A 26535-nucleotide genomic window follows, 5' to 3' on the forward strand; every position below is an offset into this window, starting at 1 on the left:
AGCTGACTAACAGTGAGGTTAAATAACTTATCCATGTCTACACAGTTACTAAGCAAAGGAGCCAAGATTCAAACACAGTTTTGCCTTGCTCCATGCTTTTTCCACCATTCCACTGTGCCTCTTCTTAGTTTATTGCTTGTTAGTGAATACCTTGTAGAGTAGAGGAAGTTGAGAAGCTTTTACAGTTTGTAGTATTCTACCAGAACTTATGCAATTTCCCTACAATGAGATAGGAACTCATAGAAGAAGACAGAGCTCTTGGAGGCCATGAGGGCACCATTTAATAAACTACTGGATGAACCTTTGAAATGAAAAAAGACAATTATAAATTCTGAGATGAAATCAAAGTGAACAGATCTTACATCCTCCCAGAGGGTTAGCTTCCTCACAAGAGAGGCATTCATACTGGGACAACCTGGTCAATTGTTAACTTAGTTGCTAATAAGAATTTATTTCCCACCTGCGTCAGAAATCATTACTTCCAGCTTTAATGATCAACTCACACTGGTTCAGGTTCTTCCTCTTATCATAAAGCTTTACTTGGATTTGAACAAAGAACCTAAATCAAAACCACCCAGTTATTTACTATGAGAAGCAAGTTTCCTCGTGAAGTGATTTAAAAGAGAAATTGTTAAGGTAGTGCTATAAGACAGAAAGAGAATGAACAGAGTCAAAGACCAGCCCAATTTAGTCAACTCTGGATGATATCACCACCTCATTCCTGAAAGCAGCTTGACCTAGAAAGGAAAACAGCCTTTGGAATCTAAAAGACCTAAGTTTCAATCTTGCTTCTCTTTAAATTGGAATGATGACATTGATCTCTATGGTGTAATGTAAGGATTTACAAGAAATTATTCACAGAGGGCCCAGCGCATGGTGCATGGTACACAGTGGATATTCTATAGAAGTCAGCTCACATCTTTCCATCCACAAGTGCCTGTGGTCTGTTAGCCTTGGAAACCTGACCTTAAAATCCTAATTCACATGAACCTGTCAATACTTGATTGCATGCAATTTGAGGGCAGTTCCTTTTGGTTACACCCAACACAAAGCACACATTCTACCTAATAGGCACTTAATAATCATTTGTTTAACTAATTAGTTAACTAGTTGACGGAATATATGGAATGGTTAGGGTCTCCCTAATGTTAAATGTAACTGAGATTTAAATCTTAATATTTAAGAGGTAAAATTATAATGTAGGATTTCAGAAGTCATCAGAAAAGAGAAGACATTCAGAAAAGACAACACAAAAGAACACTGGGGTTTTCATGATGTTCCACACTATTTGGAAAGATGATGTCTAATCCCTTTTCTGAGGAACTGTATTATTGGTCATTTAAACTAATAATAGAAAAGGCTAAAGTGATAAAGATTCCAATCAATTCCTCTTCTGTTCTCCCTAGAGACAGGACTACTTACTACTATCTAACATCATCTTTGCCCTGCCAATAATAGTTATTAATTGAACCATGGAAGGATACCAACCCAAGAAGAGAGAATCTGGGTTAGTAAGCTGTAGGCCCTGAAATTATAAGGTCAAATCGACTTAAGAATTAAGCCTCCCATTCTGAGATGGTCAATTTTAGGGTCGCATGTGCTAAAAAATAAACAGGGAAGGCTAGTTTGCAGGAAAAAAGAGAGAGAGAATGGATCCAATGTGCAAGGAAAGAGAGATGAGAGGTCATTTGTTTCTAAAGACAAAGAGAGCAATGGAATTGCTGCCTAGTTTTTGGAAGCCTTCCAGTTCTCAAAATCTATAGCTTATGATAGCTATGAAGATCCATATTTATGTACTTCATACTTTATGAAGTACAGTTACTGTACTTCAACTCTTGGATTCCATTAAAATCCTTTGATTCCTTATAATAAATTTCTATTTTAAATTCCCAATGAGCTGTACTGAGTAGGTTTCTATTTAATATAACCTAATTATCCCTAAGACAAATCTTAGTCTTACAAACTAAGTTATCAAATATAAACCAAATGTTTCTTAGTTCCCCAATGTATGCTCATATGTCAGAAATGTCCTCTCTGGCCCCCTTATGATTGGGTGGGTTATATGACTAGTGTCACTTCCAGGCTAAGCACTCAATTGTTGATAAGAGACAATAGGACTCATCTTTTTTTTTTTTTTTAATGTCACAACAACAGGTCATGTTCAAGATAGTAGCTGCTCTATTAGCTTGAGTCTCTGAGGAACTGTGACCAACAGTCTGCATATTAACTTACTAAGGACATTAAGCATGAATTAAAAATAAGCCTTTTCTATGAAAGTCACTAATATTTTGGTGTTGTTTGTTACAGCAGCGTAATGTAACTAAATTGACACAGAGATTATTTTAGGATGTTCCCCAGTGGTACAAAAGGTAGATGTTGCAGGCATGAAAGAAAAAGAGTAAGGGAGAATCAATGTCAGTACAAGATCAGTGTTAGATATTATAGAAGGGAGAAAGTAAGTATAGGGCTAAAGACGCTTGAATGAAGCCAGAGATCAAGTACTGAGAAACACCGGAAGAGATGGCAAAATGGAGTAAAAATGTCGTAGGGCTAAAAATGCTTGTCATTGCCATTATCAAAGTTCAGGGTACTAGATTCATCATACAGAAATGGATATCTAGTTAAATATGCAGCCCTATATGGTGGCCATCAGGTGAATGCAGAAAGGGATGAAAGATTGCCAACGTGAATGAAATATGAACAAAAGCATCTTATAGCACTATTCACAAGAGTATGAAGGTCAAAAAGTAAGGGAACAGCAACCCAGTGTGTTAATTTCTACAAAGTCCTTCACATTTGTTAAATATAATATCTATATTAGTCCCCTCAGCATAACCAGAATCTGGGTTACAAAAATTATGGTTCCTGGTTTCAAATCCAGGTTCTGCCACTTACTGATTCCCTGCTTTTGGGTAATTCTTTAAACTCTTTCAGCCTCAATATTCTCATCTGTAAAATGGGGATAATAATACAACTCATTGAGGATCATGTTGCCAATTAAATTAGATAATGTTGATAAAGTGTGCATATAAAAGATTGAGTATTTCAATTAAAAATGCATAGGAATTACAATCATTATTTTCAAATACACAAAACACTGACAAATAGTGGATAAATTAAGGTTGTTTTGTAAAATCCCAAGGGGCTTGACATAAAATCAATAGATAAGAGTTATGAGATGACACATTCTAGTTTAATGGAAATGGAAACATGAAAATTTTATAACTGTTAAAAAGATGAAATTGACAGCATCAAGAAGAATGAGCTCCCATTTGGGGGAAGCATTCAAGCAGAAGCAATCAGTACCTGGAGACCAGGAGAGTTGCTGTAGAAGCCGTAAGATGGGAACTTTTACAGTCTATTACAGTTCGGAGTATCTCTGTCTCTGCAAACTTGCCTCGTACATTCATTCATTCAACAAATGGGAACTCACAACCTTCTCTGTGCCAAACACCATAGGCCAGGGGCTGGGGAAACAAGGTGTACTAACTCTCAAGGAACTAAGAGGCCAGAAAGGAAAACACCCACAAAACAAAACAAAATAAAACCATGCAATGATTCATTCAGTCACTAGAAATGTGAAAAGTTCTAGGAAGGAAGATGGAGAGTTCTAGCACAGGGTGACAGATTGGGTAATCATAACTGTGAGGTCAGGACAGCTTCTCAAATAAATTAGGATTTAACTTGGTCCCAATGCACACACAGGAATTTAGGTAGGTGAAAGACAGCTGGTTGGGGAAAGAACATTCCAGCAGATGGAATGGGTGGTACAAAGAACTGAGGCATGGAGTAGCTTGATATTTAAGAAAGGAAGAAGAGGCTTGTTTGGTAAGAATGTTGGTGGAAAGAAGGAAAAAGAATGCAAAATGCAAAGAATGAAAAGCCCAGATTCCACATGGTTTTGGAGGCCAGGTTAATATTGATTTAAATGGCATGTTATAACTCCTCCCAAGAACAAGGTCAAAAAGTTTCAGATTCCTACCCTGGATGGGTGAATTTTGCAGAATAAAAATAAGAGTTTTATTCATACAGCCCATCAGGGTCATGTGTGAACACCCATTCTGTGCAATAATCAGGATTCATGTCCAAATACAGGAGTTGATTTCAATTTCACAGCCCCTCCATTACTCAGTCAGTATTATTTCTTGCTTAAAATTCTGCCATTAGCAAACAAAAGGTATTATGTCTTACAAGGTTCAGTAAAATACCATAATACCAGGAAAAGTGTTACAGGAATACAATACCAGTTAAAATACAAGAATACCAGATTATACTGTGAATGTACACACTCATATTGTCCCTACTTATTGAAGGAAATAAAGACTTTTTAAGGAAAAAAACCTGTTACTTCACAAATGTGCCCTACTTAATGATTCAAGTTTGAAGATACTCCAGAGCTTACAATTTCACAGGGGAGAGGAAGCAGAGTAAGAAACTGCAAAAAGCAACACTCAGAGTCAACCACCTCCAAGAAGATAACAGATTCCCATGGTTGTCAGGATTCAGAAGGGAGCTAACCCTTCCTTAAGTCAGAGTAAGAGAAACCAACAAGTAACAGTAGATTGTAAAATGATTGCTTGGTTGACACATCTCTGTGATAAATTGCATCAATAGTCCTAATTCCCTGTCTCTCCCTAATTCTATATCCTTTGCCATATATTTTTGTAGTGTCATCCACTGTTGATGAGGGTACCCCTACTTCCTAATTTGGGGCTCAAACATGTGATTTTCTTTGGCCCACAGAATAAGATGGCTTTGAAAAGTCTTGTATGCTTCCACTTGCTCTTTTGAACCTCTGCCATTGCCACTGTCAAGAACAAACTGGGGCTGGCTTGACGATCCTAGCAGGAGGATGGAGCACAGCCACCTGCAAGCCAAGCCCAGCCAAGATCAGTCAACCCTCTGTCAACTCACAGACTTTGAGAAATAATAAATAGGTGTTTGGGGATGAATTGCTACACACAATATCCAACTGATACAGGAGTATGGCCCTCTCCTCTCCCTATGATGGACTGTGCTCCTCCATTGATATCTGTATACTCCAAGAAGGAGGAGTCATCTGGAAATTAATGTTACTTTGTCTGCAGTGTTCAAGGCTCCCATTCGACCCAATACCATGAACTTTGTTCACACCAACTTGCATGAAAACAGCAAACAGCCATCTGGTGTCAGTGAATTAGCAGGTCATCAAACCAGTGCTTAGTCTTAGAGAGACTGGCAGAGCCATAACTCAAATTTCCAGAGTTCGAAGTGGTGGAACTCACCATTCTGTCCAGGGTGCTTTTGGAAATATGTGTCATAGGGGCCACATGTTTGCACCAACCAAAACCTGGTGCCTTTGGCACCACAGAATGAACACAACACAGAAGCAATATGCCATCACTCTGCCCTGGCTGCCTCAGCCTTACTAGTGCTGGTCATGTCTAAAAGTCTTCGTATTGAGGAAGTTCCTGAACTTTCTCTGGTGGTTGAAGGCTATAAAAAGACCAAGGAAGAATGATATCAAAAAGGTCTATGCCTCTCAGAGAATGAAAGCTGGCAAGGGCAAAATGAGCAACTGTCATTGTATCCAGCACAGGGGCCCCTGCATCATCTATAATGAAGAAACATTAAGGCCTTCAGAAACATCCATAGAATTACTTTACTTAATATAAGCACATAGAACATTTTGAAACTTACTCCTGGTGGGCATGTGGGGCCTTTCTGCATTTGGATTGAAATGCTTGCTTTCTGCAAGCTAGACACTCTGTATGGCACTAGGGGTAAGCATGCCTCCCTCAGGAGTGACTACAGTCTTCCCATGCACAAGATGCTTAATACAGACCTTAGCAGAATCTTAAAGAGCCCAGAGATCCCAAGAGCCCTCCAAGTACCACATAAGAAGATTCAGTGCAGAGTTCTGAAGAAGTATTCACTGAAAAACCTGAGAATCATATTGAAGCTACACCCATGTGAAAAGACCATGCACCAGAACACCATTCTTCACTGGGCCAAGAATCACAAATTCCAGATGGATAAGGCAGGAGCAGTATTAGAAGCCAAATCAGATAAAAGGGTTCCAGGCCAGAAGCTTGTGGTAGGGAAGAAAGGAAAGAAGGCTGTCAGTGTTAAGAAGCAGAAGAGGAGGAGTAGTTACAATGGCAGTGTAGTAGGGGGACCCTGGGCTTGCCTCATCCCTCAAACATAGCTAGATCAACATCAAATCATTTGGAACACCTAACAAATCGATCTGAGGATGAAGAGAACGATCCTCACAATTAGAGAAGAGAAGGTAGCAGGTGCAGAGATGTAAAATGGGGGAGAGAAAAGCTGTGGTGTTGCAGTGGAGAGGGAGCCCTTTTCACAGAGAGAAGACAGAGAAAAAGAGAGGGGGAGAGAGCAGTGCATGGGGTTCATGCAAGAAATACACTCCCCCCCAAACCACTGACTGGGGAATCAACAGGAACTGACTATTGCAAGTTTTTACAAACAATGGAACTCAAATTCTGACGTTTTAGAAGTCAGCACCATTTGCTGGAGTCAAGCCAGGTGGGCAGCAGTGCTCCTAGGGAAAAGGCAAACACTGGACAGAGTGGACAGAGGACAGTGTGGTGTAGAGATCCCCTGGGTCGCACTAGGAGAGAATGTTCCCTTTCCTGGAGTACATTTGGAAGAGGGTATACTGCCTCTCCAAGGACAAAGGACTGAGTGGGCACCAGTGAGCAGCCATTCATCTGCAAGGGACAGAAATGCACACGGAGGACAGATAACCTAATCACAGCTTTTTGCTGTGCTTCACCATAAACTCCAAGTGCCTACGCAGCTGTGCAACTGCTTCACTGGGAAAGAGCCAGCACCAGACACCAGACACAGCACAGACACTCCTCCTCTGCAGAAGGGAATCTGGTCTGTGCCTTGCTGATCCTTTACGATTTAGAGTGTTGAATCCCAGCCACAGGCCAGAGATAAAACACAGGAGAACTGTGGCACTGGGTATTCATTGGCCCCAGGCACAGACAGGTTGAGGGCAGGGATCTGATGGAAGCCTAGGACACAAAAAGGGAGGTTGTTCCCTTTTCTGTGAGGGCTTCCTGAACAGCAGTGGGCATGAGCTCCCCTAAACAGGGATAAGAGAGTGGGGTGACACCATCTTCCCCTGACAGCCAGCATGTTTGGAACACCTACATTCAATGAACAACATAGCACCCTTAGTGGAGGGTGGAGCTGCTTACACCAAACCTCGCCATGCTGGGCCCTGTAGGGACATCTTTTCTAAAGCAGGTCTGACTGTGAGCCAGCATGGCAGGTCTCTCCCCCAGAGAACGAGCACAGGCCCCCTGTATGCACCAAGTCTACTGATCATAGAGTGCTCCAAAGTGTCAGCTTTAGTTCTGGTGGAAATAGGACTAGGCTTTCTTTGTTTCTTTGTTGTTGTTTGTTGTTGTTGTTGTTGTTGTTGTTGTTGTTTTCTTTCTTTCTTTTTCTTTGGAATGAGGCTTATACTTTTTTGTTTATTTGCTTATCTGGGGATTTTTTTTTCCTTTTCCTTTTCTCTCTCTTTGGATCAGCACTTTTTTATATTTAATCAGGCTTATTTAAACAAATTAAAGCACACCTAGTTAAAGGTCCAAACACTCTCCACTACAAGCAAGGAGGTACTCTGCACATGACTTACCTGGGGCAAAGAGCAGCCAAATCATAACAATAGAGTGTACACAGCATACACCTTAACCATTTCCTGAAGCACCAGGCTTTGTAAAGTGTATAACCCTTTCTCACTATAGCATTACTCTCAGGACCAGGAAACATAAGAAGACTTCATAACACACAAAACACAGAAACCTAGACAAAATGACAAGATGAAATAATTCTCCCCAAAAGAAAGATCAAGAAGAAATCACAGCCAGGGATTTACTCAAAAAAGATATCAGGAATATATCTGAACAGGAATTTAGAGCAACAGTTATAAGAATACTAGCTGGGCTTGAAAGAAGCATAGGAGACACCAGAGAAACCCTTGCTGCAGAGATAAAAGACCTAAAAAATAGGTTGAAGTTAAAAAAAAAAATGCTATACCTGAGATACAAAACTGACTGATTGTAATCACAATGAGGATGGAAGAAGCTGAGGAATGAATAAGTGATATAAAAGATAAAGTCATGGAAAATATTGAAGCTGGAAAGAAGAGGGAAAGAAAACTATTAGATCAAGACTATAGACCCACGGAATTAAGTGATTCCATAAAGCACAATACTATCTGTATCATAGGAGTCCCAGAAGAAGAGTAGGGGAAGGTGCAGAGGGTTTATTTGAAAAATCATAGCTGAGAACTTCTATAATCTGAGAAAGGAAACAGGCATTCAAGTCCAAGAGGCACAGAGACCCCCCCCCCTCAAAATCAACCAAAACAGGTCAACACCAAGGCATATCATAGTAAAACTTGCAAAAAATCAAAGAAAAAGAGAATTTTGAAAGCAGCTAGGAACAAAAGGTCCTTAACCTTGTAAGGATAGACATATTAGGTTAGCAGCAGACCTGTCCAGGGAGTTGGCAGGTCAGAAGTGAGTGGCATGTTACATTCAATGAGATAAATGGAGAAAATACTCAGCTAAGAATAATTTTAATTTTTTTAATGTTTTTCTTTACTTTTTTTTTTTTTTTAATTTTTTTTTTCAATGTTTATTTATTTTTGGGACAGAGAGAGACATAGCATGAACGGGGGAGGGGCAGAGAGAGAGGGAGACACAGAATCGGAAACAGGCTCCAGGCTCTGAGCCATCAGCCCAGAGCCTGATGCGGGGCTCGAACTCACGGACCACGAGATCGTGACCTGGCGGAAGTCGGACGCTTAACCGACTGCGCCACCGAGGCGCCCCTTTTTTTTTTAATTTTTTTTTTCTGTTTTTCTTTACTTTTAAGAGAGAGAAAGAGAAAGTGTGAGCAGAGGAGGGGCAGAGAGAGGGAGACACAGAATCCTACACAGGCTCCAGGCTCTGAGCTGTCAGCACAGAGCCTGATGTGGGGCTCCAACTGAAGAACTGTGAGATCATGACCTGAGCCAAAGTCTGACACTTAACCAGTTGAACCACCCAGGTGCCCCACAGCCAAGAATAGTTTATCCAGCAAGGCTATCATTCAGAATAGAAGGAGAGATAGAGTTTCCAAGACAATCAAAAACTAAAGGAGTTTGTAAACACTAGATGAGCTCTGCAATAAATATTAAAGTGGACACTTTGATCAGGAAAGAGAGACCAAAACCAACAAAGACTAGAAAGGAATGGAGACAATCTACAAGCACAGCAACTTTATAGGTAATACGATGGCACCAAATTCATACTGATCAATAATTACTCTGAATGTAAATAGACCAAATACTCCAATCAAAAGACATAAGGTATCATAATGCATACAAAAACAAGATCCATTGATATGCTGCTTATAAAAGATTCACATGAGACCCAAAGACACTTCCAGATTGAATGTGAGGAGATGGAGAACAATTTGTCATGTCAATGGACATCACAAAAAACACAAAAAACAAAAAAAAACTGAGTAACCAACTTATATCAGACAAACTAAATTTTAAACCAAAGATTGTAATAAGAGATGAAGGGCACTATAACATAATAAAGGAGTCTATCCAGCAAGAAGATATAATAATTGTAAATATTTACGTGCCAAACTTGGAAGCACCCAAATATACAAACAAATTAACAAAGAAACTCATTGATAGTAATAGAATAATACTAGGGGACTTTAACACCCACTTACAACAATGGACAGATCATCTAAGCAGAAGATAAACAAGGAAACAATGGCTTTGAGTGATACACTGGACCAGATGGAGTTAACATATATTCAGAGCATTTAATCCTAAAGCAGCAGACTACACATTCTTTTAAAGTACACGTGGAACCTTCTCCAGAATAGATCATACACTGGGTCACAAATCAGGCCTTAACCAGGACAAAAAGATTGAGATAATATCATGCACATTTTCAGACTACAATGCTATGAAACTTAAAGTCAAACACAAAAACAAACAAACAAACAAACAAAACTGGACAGACCACAAATACATGGAGATTAAAGAACATCCTACTAACTGTGATGGGCTAACCAGTAAATTAAATAAGAAATTAAAATAATAAATGTAAGCAAATGAAAATGAAAACATGACAATCCAAAACCTTTGGGATGGAGCAAAGGAGGGCAAAAGAAGGAAGTATACAGTAAAAAGGCCTATATCAAGAAGGAAGAAAGGTCTCAAATACACACCCTAACCTTAAACCTAAAGGAGCTGGAAAAAGAACAGTAAATAAACCTAAAACCAGAAGAAAATGGGAAATAAAAATGAGAGCAGATACAAATGATATAGAAATTTTTAAAAATAGTAGATCAACAAAACTAGGAGCTTGTTCTTTATAAGAATTGACAAAATTGATAAGCCCCTAGTCAGAGTTATTAAAGAGAAAGGACTCAAATAAGTAAGATCATGAATGAAAGAGAAGAGATTATAACAAACACCATGGAAATACAATTATAGTAGAATATTATCAGCAATTATATACCAATAAATTGGGCAATCTAGAAGTGGATAAATTCCAAGAAAGATTAGAAACTACCAAAACTGAAAGAGGAAGAAACAGAAAATTTGAACAGACCCATAACCAGTAAAGAAATTGAATCAGTAATCAAAAATCTCCCAACAAATAACAGTCTAGGGCCAGATGGCTTCCCAGGGGAATTCTATCAGACATTTAAAGCAGAATTAATACCCATTCTTCTGAAATTGTTCCAACAAATAGAAATGGAAGGAAAGCTGCCAAATTCATCCTGTGAGGCCAGCCTTGATTCCAAAACCAAAGACTCCACTAAGAAGGAGAGGTATAGATGAATATCCCTGATGAATCTGGATGCAAAAAAATCTGCACAAGATACTAGCAAATCAAATCCAACAGTACTTAAAACAATTATTAACCATGATCAACTGGAATTTATTCCTGGGCTACAGGGTTGGTTCAATATTCACAAATCAATCACCATAATACACCACCTTAATAAAAGAAAGGATAAGAATCATATGATTCTTTCAATTGATACAGAAAAGGCATTTGACAAGATACAGCATCCACTCTTGATAAAAACCTTCAACAAAGTAGGAATAGATGGAACCATACCTCAGTATCATAAAGGCCACAAATAAAAGACCCACAGCTAATATCATCCTCAATAAGGAAATATTGAGAACCTTTCCCCCTAAGATCAGGAATATGACAATGGTGTCCACTCTCACCATTACTATTTAACATATTAATGGAAGTCGTAGCCTCAGCAATCAGACAACAAAAAGAAATAAAAAGCATCCAAATTGGCAAGAAGTAATTCAAACTTTCACTCTTTGTAGATAACATGATAATCTATGTGGAAAACCCAAAAGACTACACCAAAAAATTGCTAGAACTAACATACGAATTTATCAAGGTTCAGGATATGAAATCAATGTATGGAAACCTGTTGCATTTCTATACACCAATAATGAAACAGCAGAAAAGAAATCAGGGAATTGACCCCATTTACAATTGCACCAAAAACCATAAGATACCTAGGAATAAACACAACGAAAGAGGTAAAAGATCCGTGCTCTGAAAACTGCAGAACACTTATGAAAGAAATTAAAGAAGACACAAAGAAATGGAAAAATATTCCACGCTCATGGATTAGAAGAGCAAATATTGTTAAAATGTCTATACTACCCAAAGCAATCTACACATTCAATGCAATCTCTATCAAAATAACACCAGCATTCTTCACAGAGCCAGAACAAACAATCCCAAAATTTGTATGAAATTAGAAAAGACCCTAAAAGTGATTTTGAAAAAGATAAACAAAGAGGGAGGCATCACAATTCCAGACTTGAAACTGTATTGCAAACCTTTAATCACAGGACAGTATGGTACTGACACAAAAATAGACACTTAGATCAATGGAACAAAATAGAGACCCCAGAAATGAACCCACAACTATATGGTCAATTAATATTTGACAAAGCAGGAAAGAATATCCAATGGAAAAAAGATAGTATCTTCAACAAATGGTGCTGGGGAAACTGGACGGTGGCATGCAAAACAATGAAACTGGACAACTTTCTTACCTATACACAACAATAAATTCAAAATAGATGAAAGACCTAAATGTGAGACAGGAAACCATTACAATCCCCAAGGGAGAACACAGGCAGCAACCTCTCTGACCTCGGCTGCAGCATCTTCTTATTAGACATGTCACTGGAGGCAAGGGAAACAAAAGCAAAAATGAACTATTGGGACTTCATCAAGACAAAAACCTTCTGAACAGTGAAGGAAACAATCAACAAAACTAGAAGGCAGCCTACAGAATGGAATAAAATATTTGCAAATGATATACCAGATAAAGGGCTAGTACCCAAAATCTATAAATAACTTATCAAACTCAACACCCAAAAAATAAATAATCCAGTTAAGAAATGGGCACAAGACATGAACAGACATTTCTCCAAAGATGACATACAAAAGGCTACATGAAAAATGGCTAAATGAAAAACATACATGAAAAAAATTCTCAATGGCACTCATGATCTGGGAAACACAAATCAAAATCACAGTGAGGGGTCACCTGAGTGGCTCAGTCACTTGAATGTCCAACTATTGATTTTGGCTCAGGGCATGATCCCATGGCCACGGGATTCTCTCTCCCCTCTACCCTGCCTCTCCCCTCTGCTTGATCACTTGCTCTTGATCTCTCTCTCTCTCTAAAAAATAAAACAAACAAACAAAACAAAACAAAACCACAATGAGATACCATGTCATACCTGTCAGAATGGCTAAAATTAACAACTCAGGAAATAAGAGATGTTACCAACGATGCAGAGAAAAAGGAACCCTCTCATACTGTTGGTAGGAATGCAAACTGGTGCAGCCATTCTGGAAAACAATATGGAGGCTCTATAAAAGTTAAAAAGAGAACTACCATATGACCTAGGAATTGCACTACTAAGTATTAATTGAAAGGATACAAAAATACTGATTTCAATGGACACATGCACCCCAATGTTAATAGCAGCACTATCAACAATAGCCAAGTTATGGAAAGAACCCAAATGTTCTTTGACTGGTTAATGGATAAAGAAGATATGGCATGCACACACACACACACACACACACACACACACACACAAACACATGCACACACACACAATGGAATATTACTTGGTGATCAAAAAGAATGAAATCTTGTCATTTGCAAGAATGTGGATGGAACTAAAGTGTATTATGCTAAGTGAAATAAGTCAATCAGAGAAAGACAAATATCGTGATTTCACTCATATGTGGAATTTAAGAAACAAAACAGATGAATATAGGGGAAGGGAAGGAAAAATAAAAACAGAGAGGGAGACAAATAATAAGAAACTCTTAACTAGAGAGAACAAACTAAGGATTGCTGTAGGGAGGTGGGTACGGAATGGGCTAAATGGGTGATAGGCATTAAAAAGGGCACTTGTGGGATAAGCACTGGGTGTTATATGTGATTAATCACTAAATTCTACTCTTAAAACCAATACTACACTATAGGTTATAACTTGAATAAATTTTTGGAAAAAATTTAAAAAAAAAAGGAAAAAGAAACATTTGGCAGGAAAAAAGCCTGCAGCTACCAAGAAACCAGAAGCATAGAGGAAGCCTGCAGAAAAGAAACCCACCATGGGAGAGGGGCCAAGATTGCAGAATAGCATGGAAGTTTGTTTTGCATCTCTCATCCATGAAATACAGCCAGATCAACACTAAACCATCCTGCACACCTAGAAAACTGTTTGAGGATTAATACAACAATCTGCACAATCCGACCACAGAACTCAGCAGGTACATGGCATGGAGAGGTGAACTGGGGGAGACAGAAGCTGCGGAGGGAGGGCAGGGAGCTGTTTTTGCTTGTGGAGAGAGAACAGAGATGAGGGGAGAGTATGGGAAAAGCACCCAAAAGCAGCTGGAGAGAAAGTGGAAACAGCCACAAGGACTGAACAAAACAGGGAGAAAGGAGAAAGGAGAGGGTTTAAATTCCATTAAGACTCTATAAACAGGGGAGTGCAAAGTCTAAAACTCCACAGCTTGACACATGGTGGAGCTCTGGTGGGAAGGGTGAATCCCCAGAAGCAGAGAGTGAAGTCCTTGGGGTCCTTGGGCCACACAGGCAGAGGTGGTTCCCCTGCTGGAAGGACATTTGGTAGAGGCTGTGCGGCCATCCCACAGGCAAAGGTCACAGCAGACCCCAGAGAACAACCACATTTGCTGGTTCTGGAACAAAGACATTAAGGGTGAAGCCTGGCACCAGATGTATGTTGTGGTTTTCCATAATCCCTGAAAGGCTGCTGCTACACAATCGCATCACCTTTTTCTGGGGCAGGCTGGCACCCAGCCACAGTCTCTGAGAATTAGCAGCAGCACAGTCCTGCAAATGTTCCTGGGTGAGGCTGGCACCTGGCTATTGCTTGGTGAGACCCTCCCCCAAAGGTCTGAGTGGGTCAAAGTCGCAGTTTCTCAGAAGTGAGGGGTTGGGAAACACGTCTGCATCCAAGATAAAATTCAGGAGGGAGGTGCTGCCTGGCAATCTGATGGCTTGGTCATGGACAGGGTACAAGTAGGGAGTGGATGGAAGCCAGAAACAAAGGATGGGTGTATGATTGCTGATAGGGAAGAACAGAGTTCCCATACTAGAGACTGGGTAGCTGGGTGGTGCCATTTTCACCCCTCCCACACATGCGCATACGCACTTACAAGTACCACAACAATCCACCCCAGTAAATTAAGCAGCGCCATCTAGTGGATAATGGAGCCATTACACTAAGCCCCACCCAACTGGAACAACCTCGCTCTTTAGGGACACAAGTCTCTCTGCCTGCTTAGTTTATGGACTATAAAGTGCTTCATACTTTGACTGCTAGGGGAAAACAAGGTAATTTCAGTTGTATCTCAGTCTGTTCACTGGTCTATTTATTCAATTTTTTTCTTTTTTGTTTCTTTTCTTTTTCTTGAATACAGAAAGAGAAAAAAATATTTTTATTTTCAATTATTATTAGAAATATTTTTCTTTAATTTTTTCTAATATATTTTTAGTTCCTTGTAAATTTTTCAAATTATATTTTGCTTCCATCATTTAATTTTATTCTATTTCATTGCATACATTTTTTCAAATTTTCAAATGTTTTCCTTTTTTTTCCTTTTCTTCTTTTTTTCTTTTTCTTTTTTTTTGTCTCTTCTTATCTTCCTTTTTATTCTCTAACCTAGTAAGCCTCTTTCAACAACCAGACCAAAACACACCTAGGATCTAGCATCATTTGATTTTTATGTGTGTGTTGTTTTAAATTTTTTAATTTTAATTTTTTTACCTTATTAATTTCTTTCTTCCTTCAAAATGATGAAAGGAAGGAATTCACCCCAAAAGAAAGAGCAAGAAGAAATGACAGCCAGGGACTTCATCAACACAGATACAAGCAAGATGTCTGAACCAGAATTTAGAATCACAATAATAAGAATACTAACTAGCCTTGAAAACAGATTAGAATCCCTTTCTGTGGAGATAAAAGAAGTAAAAGTTAGTCAGGATGAAATTAAAAAAGTGCTATAACAGACCTGCAATCTTGAATGTTGCCATGGCGGGAAGGATGGATGAGGCAGAGCAGCAAAGCAGCGCTATAGAGGACAAACTTATGGAGAATAATGAAGCAGAAAAAAAGGGGGGCTAAGACAAAAGAGCCCAATTTAAGAATTGGAGAACCAAGTGACTCATTAAAAAGGAACAATATCAGAATCATAGGGATCCCAGAAGATGAAGAGAGAGAAAAAGGGGTACAAGGTTTATGAGAACAAATCATAGCAGAAAACTTTCTTAACCTGGGGAAACACATAGACATCAAAATCCAGGAAGCACAGAGGACTCCTATTAGATTCAACAAAAACCAACAAAATAATCAGGCAAGAAAAGAATCATGAAAGCAGCAAGGGAAGATAACGTCCTTAACATACAGGGGGGGACAGATCAGGTTTGCAGCAGACCTATACACAGAAATTTGGCAAGCCAAAATGGAGTGGCAGGATATATTCAATGTGCTGAATCAGAAAAATATGTACCCAAGAATTCCTTATCTAGCAAAGCTGGAGAGAGAAAAAGTTTCCCAGACAAACAAAAATTAAAGGAGTTCATGACTACTAAACCAGCCCTGCAAGAAATTGTAAGGGGGCTCTCTGGGGGGAGAAAAGGCAGAGAGAGAGAGAGAGAGAGAGAGAGAGAGAGAGGCAGACCAAAAGCAACAAAGACTAGAAAAGACCAGAGAACACCACCAGAAACTCCAACTCTACAGGCAACATAATGACAATAAATTTGTATCTTTCAGTACTCATTCTAAACGTCAATGAACTAAGGGCTCCAATAAAAAGACATAGGATAACAGAATGGATAAGAAAATAAGATCCATCTATATGCTGTTTACAAGAGATCCACTTTAGACCTAAACGACACCTTCAGACTGAAAGTAAAGGGATGGAGAACCATCTATCATGTCAATGGTCGACAAAAGAAAGCTGGAGTAGCCATACTTAAATCAGACAATCTAGACTTTAAAATAAAGACTGTAATAAGAGATGAAGAAGGGTATTATATCATAATTAAGGGGCTATCCACCAAGACCTAACAATTGTAAACATTTATGCACCAAATGTGAAAGAACCCAAATATATGAATCATTTAATCACAAACATAAAGAAACTCATTGATAATAATACCATAATAGTAGGGGATTTCAACACCCCACTTACAACAATAGATTATCTAAACAGAAAATCAACAGGGAAACAATGGCTTTGAATGACACACTGGACCAGATAGACTTAACAGATATATTCAGAACATTTCATCCTAAAGCAGCAGAACATACATTCTTCTCCAGTACATATGGAACATTCTTCACTATAGACGATATACTGGGACATAAATTAGCCCTAAGTAAATACAAAAAGATTGAGATCATACTGTGCATAATTTCAGACCACAACGCTATGAAACTCGAAATCAACCACTAGAAAAAATTTGGAAAGGTAACACATACTTGGAGACTGAAGAACATCCTACTAAAGAATGAATGGGCTAACCAAGAAGTTAAAGAGGAAATTAAAGTATATGGAAGTCAATGAAAATGATAATACCATAGCCCAAAACCTCTGGGGCACAGCAAAGGCAGTCATAAGAGGAAAGTATATAGCAATCCAGGCCTTCCTAAAGAAGGAAGAAAGATCTCAGATACACAACCTAACCTTATGCCTTATGGAGCTGGAAAAAGAACAGCAAATAAAACCCAAAACCAGCAGAAGACAGGAAATAACAAAGATTAGAGCAGAAATTAATGCTATAGAAACCAAAAAAAAAAAAAAAAAAAGTAGAACAGATCAATGAAACCAGGAGCTGGTTCTTTGAAAGATTTAACAAAATTGATAAACCACTAGCCAGTTTGATAAAAAAGAAAAAGGAAAGGCCCCAAATAAATAAAATCAAGAATGAAAGAGGAGAGATCACAACCAACAGCAGAAATGAAAATAATAATAAGAGAATATTATGAGCAATTATATGCCAATAAAATGGGCAATCTGGAAGAAATGGACAAATTCCTAGAAACATATACACTACCAAAACTGAAAAAGGAAGAAAGAGAAAATTTGAACAGACCCATAACAAGGAAGGAAATCAAATTAGCAATCAAAAATCTGCCAAAAACAAGAGTCCAGGGCCAGATGGCTTTCCAGGGGAATTCTACCAAATGTTTAAGGAAGAGTAAGCACCTATTCTCTTGAAGGTGTTCCAAAAACTAGAAATGGAAGGAAAACTTCCAAAATCTTTCTATGAAGCCAGCATTACCTTGATTCCAAAAACAGAGACCCCACAAAAAAGGAGAACTATAGACCAATTTCCCTGATGAACATGGATGCAAAAATCCTTAACAAGATATTAGCCAACCAGCTCCGACAATATATTAAAAAAGTTATTCACCATGAACAAGTGGGATTTACACTTCGAATGCAGGGCTGGTTCAATATCTGTGATTCATCACATCAATAAAAGAAAGGACAAAAACCATATGATCCTCTTAATAGGTGCAGAGAAAGCATTTTTTTTTCAATATATGAAATTTATTGTCAAATTGGTTTCCATACAACACTCAGTGCTCATCCCAAAAGGTGCCCTCCTCAATACCCATCAACTACCCTCCCCTTCCTCCCACCCCCCATCAACCCTCAGTTTGTTCTCAGTTTTTAAGAGTCTCTTATGCTTTGGCTCTCTCCCACTCTAACCTCTTTTTTTTCCTTCCCCTCCCCCATGGGATTCTGTTAAGTTTCTCAGGATCCACATAAGAGTGAAACCATATGGTATCTGTCTTTCTCTGTATGGCTTATTTCACTTAGCATCACACTCTCCAGCTCCATCCACGTTGCTACAAAGGGCCATATTTCGTTCTTTCTCATTGCCATGTAGTACTCCATGGTGTATATAAACCACAATTGCTTTATCCATTCATCAGTTGATGGACATTTAGGCTCCTTCCATAATTTGGCTATTGTTGACAGTGCTGCTATAAACATTGGGGTACAAGTGCCCCTATGCATCAGTACTCCTGTATCCCTTGGGTAAATTCCTAGCAGTGCTATTGCTGGGTCATAGGGTAGGTCTAGTTTTAATTTTCTGAGGAACCTCCACACTGCTTTCCAGAGTGGCTGCACCAATTTGCATTCCCACCAACAGTACAAAAGGGTTCCCGTTTCTCCACATCCTCTCCAGCATCTATAGTCTCCTGATTTGTTCATTTTGGCCACTCTGACTGGCGTGAGGTGATATCTGAGTGTGGTTTTGATTTGTATTTCCCTGATAAGGAGCGACGTTGAGCATCTTTTCATGTGCCTGTTGGCCATCCGGATGTCTTCTTTAGAGAAGTGTCTATTCATGTTTTCTGAGTAATTGTTTTATATACTTGCGGGCTCCGGTATTCGGTGCATAGACATTTATAATTGTTAGCTCTTCCTGGTGGATAGACCCTGTAATTATAATATAATGCCCTTCTTCGTCTCTTGTTACAGCCTTTAATTTAAAGTCTAGTTTGTGTGATATAAGTATGGCTACTCCAGCTTTCTTTTGGCTTCCAGTAGCATGATAAATACTTCTCCATCCCCTCACTCTCAATCTAAAGGTGTCCTCAGATCTAAAATGAGTCTCTTGTAGACAGCAAATAGATGGATCTTGTTTTTCTATCCATTCTGATACCTATGCCTTTTGGTTGGTGCATTTAATCCATTTACATTCAGTGTTATTATAGAAAGATACGGGTTTAGAGTCATTGTGATGTCTGTATGATTTATGCTTGTAGTGACGTCTCTGGTACTTTGTCTCACGGGATCCCCCTTAGGATCTCTTGTAGGGCTGGTTTAGTGGTGACAAATTCCTTCAGTTTTTGTTTGTTTGGGAAGACCTTTATCTCTCCTTCTATTCTAAATGACAGACTTGCTGGATAAAGGATTCTCGGCTGCATATTTTTTCTGTTCAGCACATTGAAGATCTCGTGCCAACCCTCTGGCCTGCCAAGTTTCAAAAGAGAGATCAGTCACGAGTCTTATAGATCTCCCTTTATATGTTAGGGCACGTTTATCCCTTGCTGCTTTCAGAATTTTCTCTTTATCCTTGTATTTTGCCAGTTTCACTATGATATGTGGTGCAGAAGTTCAATTCAAGTTACGTCTGAAGGGAGTTTGTGCCTCTTGGATTTCAATGCCTTTTTCCTTCCCCAGTTCAGGGAAGTTCTCAGCTATGATTTCTTCAAGTACACCTTCAGCACCTTTCCCTCTCTCTTCCTCCTCTGGGATACCAATTATGCGTATATTATTTCTTTTTAGTGTATCACTTAGTTCTCTAATTTTCCCCTCATACTCCTGGATTTTTTAATCTCTCTTTTTCTCAGCTTCCTCTTTTACAATAACTTTATCTTCTAGTTCAACTATTCTCTCCTCTGCCTCTTCAATCTGAGCTGCCGTCGTTTCCATTTTGTTTTGCATTTTGTTTAAAGCGTTTTTCAGCTCCTCCTGACTGTTCCTTAGTCCCTTGATCTCTGTAGCAAGAGATTCTCTGCTGTCCTCTATACTGTTTTCAAGCCCAGCGATTAATTTTATGACTATCATTCTAAATTCACTTTCTGTTACATTATTTAAATCCTTTTTGATCAGTTCATTAGCTGTTGTTATTTCCTGGATATTCTTCTGAGGGGAATTCTTCCGCTTGGTCATTTTGGATAGTCCCTGGAGTGGTGAGGACCTGCAGGGCACTTCCCCTGTGCTGTGGTGTATAACTGGAGTTGGTGGGTGGAGCCGCAGTCAGACCTGATGTCTGCCCCCAGCCCACTGCTGGGGCCACAGTCAGACTGGTGTGTGCCTTCTCTTCCCCTCTCCTAGGGGCGGGATTCACTGTGGGGTGGTGTGGCCCATCTGGGCTACTTGCACACTGCCAGGCTTGTGGTGCTGGGGATCTGGCGTATTAGCTGGGGTGGGTAGGCAAGGTGCATGGGGGCAGGAGGGGCAGGCTTAGCTCGCTTCTCCTTAGGTGATCCAGTTCAGGAGGGGCCCTGTGGCAGTGGGAGGGAGTCATACCCGCTGCCGGAGGTGTGGCTCCGCAGAAGCACAGCGTTGGGTGTTTGTGCAGAGTAAGCAAGTTCCCTGGCAGGAACTGGTTCCCTTTGGGATTTTGGCTGGGGGATGGGCGAGGGAGATGGCGCTGGCGAGCGCCTTTATTCCCTGCCAAACTGAGCTCTGTTGTCCTGGGGCTCAGCAACTCTCCCTCCCTTTGTCCTCCAGCCTTCCCGCTTTCCGAGCAGAGCTGTTAACTTATGACCTCCCAGATGCTAAGTCGCGCTTGCTGTCGGAACACACTCCGTCCCGCCCCTCCACTTTTGCCAGCCAGGCTCAGGGGCTCTGCTTGGCTGGCGGGCCTCCCCTCAGCCCTGGCTCCCTCTTGCCAGTCTGTGGAGCGCGCACTGCCTAGCCGCCCTTCCTACCCTTTTCCGTGGGCCTCTCCTCTGTGCTTGGCTCCAGAGACTACATTCTGCTAGTCTTCTGGTGGTTTTCTGGTTTAGTTAGGCAGGTGTAGGTGGAATCTAAGTGATCAGCAGGACGCACGGTGAACCCAGTGTCCTCCTATGCCGCCATCTTTCTATTCCCTCACAGAGAAAGCATTTGACAAAATACAACATCCTTTCTTGATAAAAACCCTCAAGAAAGTAGGGGTAGAAGGAGCATACCTCAAGATCACGAAAGCCATGTATGAAAAACCCAATGCTAATGGCATCCTCAATGGGGAAATACTGAGAGGTTTCCCTCTAAGGTCAGGAACAAGACAAGGATGTCCACTCTTGCCACTGTTATTCAACATAGTACTGGAAGTCAGTCTCAGCAATCAGACAAAACAAAGAAATAAATGTCATCCAAATTAGCCAGGAAGAGGTCAAACTTTCAGTCTTCGCAGATGACATGATACTCTATATGGAACACCAAAAAACTACTAGAACTGATCCATTAATTCAGCAAAGTCACAGGATATAAAGTCAATGCACAGAATATGGTTGCATTCCTATACACCAATAATGAAGCAACAGAAAGAGAAATCAAGGAATCAGTCCCATTTACAATTGTCCCCAAAACCATAAAATAGCTAGGAATAAATCTAACCAAAGAGGAAAAAAATCTATACACTGAAAACTATAGAAATCTCATGAAAGAATTTGAAGAAGACACACACACCAAAAAAATGGAAAAATATTCCATGCTCCTGGATAGGAAGAATAAATATTGTTAAAATGTCAATACTACCCAAAGCAATCTACATATTCAATACAATATCTATCAAAATAACACCAGCATTCTTCACAGAGCTAGAACAAATAATCCTAAAATTCGTATGGAACCAGTAAAGACCTCGAATAGCCTCAGCAATATTGAGAAAAACAAAAACAAAACAAAGCTGGAGATATCACAATCCCAGACTTCAAGCTGTACTACAAAGCTGTAATCATCAAGACAGTGTGGTACTGGCACAAAAACAGACACTCAGATCAATGGAATAGAATAGAGAACCCAGAAATGGACCCACAAACATATGGTCAACTAATCTTTGACAAAGCAGGAAAGAATATCCAATGGAATAAAGACTATCTCTTCAGCAAGTGGTTCTGGGAAAACCAGACAGCGACATGCAGAAGAATGAACCCAGACCACTTTCTTACACCATACACAAAAAGTCAAAACGGATGAAAGACCTAAATGTAAGACAGGAAACCATCAAAATCCTCAAGGAGAAAGCAGGCAAAAACCTCTTTGACCTCTGCCACAGCAACTTCTTATTCAACACATCTCCAGAGGCAAGGGAAACAAAAGCAAAAATGAACTACTGGGACCTCATCAGTATAAAAAGCTTCTGCACAGTGAAGGAACTACTGGGACCTCATCAGTATAAAAAGCTTCTGCGCAGTGAAGGAAACAATCAGCAAAACTAAAAGGCAACCAACGGAATGCGAGAAGATATTCACAAATGACATATCCAATAAAGGGTTAATATCCAAAATCTATAAAGAACTTATCAAACTCAACACCCAAAAAACAAATAATCCAGTGAAGAAATGGGCAAAAGACATGAATAGACACTTCTTCAACCGACACATGAAAAAATGTTCAACATCACTCATCATCAGGGAAATACAAATCAAAACCACAATGAGATACCACCTCACACCTGTCAGAATGGCTAACATTAACAACTCAGGCAACAACAGGTGATGGCGAGGATGCAGAGAAAGAGGATCTCTTTTGCCTTGTTGGTGGGAATGTAAACTGGTGCAGCCACTCTGGAAAACAATATGGAGGTTCCTCAAAAAATTAAAAATAGAACTACCCTAAGACCCAGCAATTGCACTACTAGGTATTTATCCAAGGGACACAGGTATGCTGTTTCGAAGGGGCATATGCACCCCCATGTTTATACCACCACTATCGACAATAGCCAAAGACATTTGGAAAGAGCCCAAATGTCCATCGATGGATGACTGGATAAAGAAGATGTGGTGTATATATATATGTATACACACACACACACACACACACACACACACACACACACACTGGAGTATTACTCGGCAATCAAAAAGTATGAAATCTTGCCATTTGCAACTATGTGGATAGAACTAGAGGGTATTATGCTAAGCGAAATTAGAGAAAGACAAATTATCATATGACTTCACTCATATGAGGACTTTAAGATACAAAACAGATGAAGATAAGGGAAGGGAAACAAAAATAATATAAAAACAGGGAGGGGGAAAAACATAAGAAACTCTTAAATATGGAGAACAAACAGAGGGTTGCTGGTGGGTTTGTGGGAGGGGGGCGCTAAATGGGTAAAGAGTATTAATGAATCTACTCCTGAAATCACTGTTGCACTATATGCTAACTAACTTGGATGTAAATTAAAAAAAAAAAGCTTCCAATATCAGTCAAGAAAAATGCTCTAACTTTACATGTCTCATTACAATCAGTGATACTTTATTATCTATTATTTCATTTGTAGGTGGAGACATTAAGGCTCAGATGAGTTGTGACATGGTCAAAGTTGCCTGGAAAAGAAACAGATTTAGCCATGAAAAAGAAAAGAAAAGAATAGAAGCCCACCACGGAACTAAAGAAGCCTGCTGCATAAAAACTTAAATTTGTGTATTCCATAAAAGTCCAATCATTTTGGACTGCTAATTTTGAATAAAGACCTGATCAAAGGTAATGGGGGGGAAAAGACAATGTCTGACTGAAATAGTCCCCCCTTCAAAGTATTTTGCTCATAATAAAATCAGAGGTACAATAAGACCCACCAATAGCACAAAATAAAACAGGAGCCAGGAAATTAAAGAGATGAGAGGAGAAAGATAGGGGGGAGGAGCAGACTTCTGAAGCTTTCTCAGGGGCCAAAAATCCTAGTCATTAAGATATAGAAAAGAAAAATGTAGAAAAGAGATCAGAACCCACAGATATTTACAATGGCCTGAAGAGCATTCACCTGAAGTGTGGGTGCAATGGAAAAACTACAGACCTTGAAATGAGAACTTGGGTTCTCAATTGCTATGTAAATGTTCTGAGCCCTTTATTCTCACTAGTCCAAATAAGAAAATAATGCTCTCTTTTTCAGAGAGTAGATATGAGCATTATACAATACTATAGTATTGTATGTAATAGTACAATAGAAGAGTAGCACTTGGCAGATAATCAGTAAATGATGGATACCAGTATTGGTAATATACTAATTTAAGTGTTAGCTTAAGTTTCTGGTCTCCATACTCTATCTTTTTCTCAAGACCTGGTTGCTTTCTGTCTTAGTACACATCACTGGTTCCCAGATCCTTTGATTTGCTCCTTATCTGGTGAACCAATACCCCAATCTGCCCCTTATCATCCTGCCTCTGACAACAATAGAAAGGATGACAACATAAATATAACTGCAAAATGAATTAACAGTTAAAATTTATGGAGATACTGGGCATGATACTAATAAGCCTTTTATTTATATTATATCCTTTTATCCATGTATTGGCCCCACTGTTTTCTCATCATCTCCATTTTACAGATGGGAACACTCAGAAACAGAGACACCAATTACATTACCTTTTCCAAGACGATTTCCATTAAGCGGTGGTGAAAGGATTTAAATTCAGGGCTTTATGATGCCAAATATCACCCTTTCCTCAGCTATACCACTGCACCTCCCAGACTCTAAGAACTCGTCCGTGCCTTGACAGATTCATGACTAGATAACCCATGCTTCTGGGTCAACAATTTCTGTGTTCAGGTGTGACAGATGGGTAGGGGCGAGTGCTCTTGACTCCTAAACAGAGAGTCCAGTGACAATTTCCACCCTGCGAACAGGGACTGGCAGGAAGACCCTATACTCTTTCTCAGAAAGGACAGTGTAGAACAATTTCCAACCTTCCATTGGACTCTTCAACCCCCCTGGAGCCAGGCTTGCACAGGGGACCCTGCAGAAATTATCTATTTTCCATGGACATCTATTTCCTGCTCTCGGACACTTCTACCCTCTCTTCAATTACTCAGATGGCAGTGTAGCAACTCAATCAGTGTGTTCCAGGAGGTCACACTTTGGGAAGAATCTTACAATGAATTACAATATCATTTTAGATCCCTAATCGCCCAATCAATAATTTAGGGAACAAAGGAAACATTTTCTGGGAAAGCATTAGCTTGAAACTGAAGAGCAGCTTCTCATTCCTTGGAAATGACACAATTTTAACAAGGGTGGAGTAGAGAGAGCCTGACCACTGCCTTTCATACAGTCTTACTTGGTCTCCTTTCCTTCTCGCTCTTTCTCTCACTCCTTTTTCTCTCCTTACTCCTCTCCTCTCTCCTGTCTCCTCTCTCCTGTCCTCTCTTGTTCTGTCTCCCTGGCTACTGCTATTGCTGTTCCACATTTTTTCCTCATCCTTCTGAATACTGTCCTTGCTGGTGCAGGAACTAATTAGTACTGTAACAAATCTGCAGCTATGAAGTATTCATTTTTCTCGGAAACAGATCAAAACCATTACCCACAATGTTGTTTAAATTCATTTTGAAGTATTAGTCGCACTTAAATTTAAAGATTCACCTTAAAGAAATGGCTATAATTCAAATGAAAATTTTATTTTTTCCAGTGTGCTTAGCTGACTAAAAATATTTCATTAAAAAATGTCAAAATAGGGGCGCTTGGGTGGCTCAGTCGGTTAAGCATCCGACTTCGGCTCAGGTCATGATCTCGTGGTCCGTGAGTTTGAGCCCCGTGTCAGGCTCTGTGCTGACTGCTCAGAGCTTGGAGCCTGTTTCAGATTCTGTGTCTCCCTCTTTCTCTGACCCTCCCCATTCATGCTCTGTCTCTGTCTCAAAAATAAATAAACGTTAAAAAAAATTTTTAAAAATGTCAAAATAGGGGCGCCTGACTGGTTCAGTTGGTTAAGCGTCCAGCTTCAGCTCAGGTCATGATCTCACAGTCCATGAGTTTGAGCCTTGCATCGGGCTCTGTGCCGACAGCTCAGAGCCTGGAGCCTGCTTCGGATTCTGTGTCTCCCTCTCGCTCTGCCCCTCCCCTGCTCACACTCTCTCTGTCTCTCTCTCAAAAATAAATAAACATTAAAAATAATAATAAAAAAATTTAAATGTCAAAATAGATAAGATTCTAAGAGTTCAAAAGCTGTTTTTGAGAACTCACATGGCGGTAAATAATATATCCAACTTGTTGAAACCTTTGAATGATTTCCAAGAAACTACTTCAAATGCATTTTTCTCTCTCTTTCTCTAGTTGCTACTGATTGCAGGAGCACTAAAAAAAAATCCATTTGGTTTGCGAACAAGCAATACTTCAAAGAAAAGTAAACTGACAAAGACTTTTGCCCCAGAAATCCTCAATCTGGGCTGA

At 39.6% G+C, this 26535-nt stretch overlaps 1 pseudogene; it reads left to right on the top strand.

The window, feature by feature from the left end:
- The first annotated feature begins 4985 nt into the window (after nucleotides 1-4985).
- Nucleotides 4986-26535, top strand: LOC123596481 (annotated as a pseudogene).

The sequence above is a fragment of the Leopardus geoffroyi genome, chromosome B1 (genome assembly GCF_018350155.1).
Source record: "Leopardus geoffroyi isolate Oge1 chromosome B1, O.geoffroyi_Oge1_pat1.0, whole genome shotgun sequence".
Taxonomy (NCBI): Eukaryota; Metazoa; Chordata; class Mammalia; order Carnivora; family Felidae; genus Leopardus; species Leopardus geoffroyi.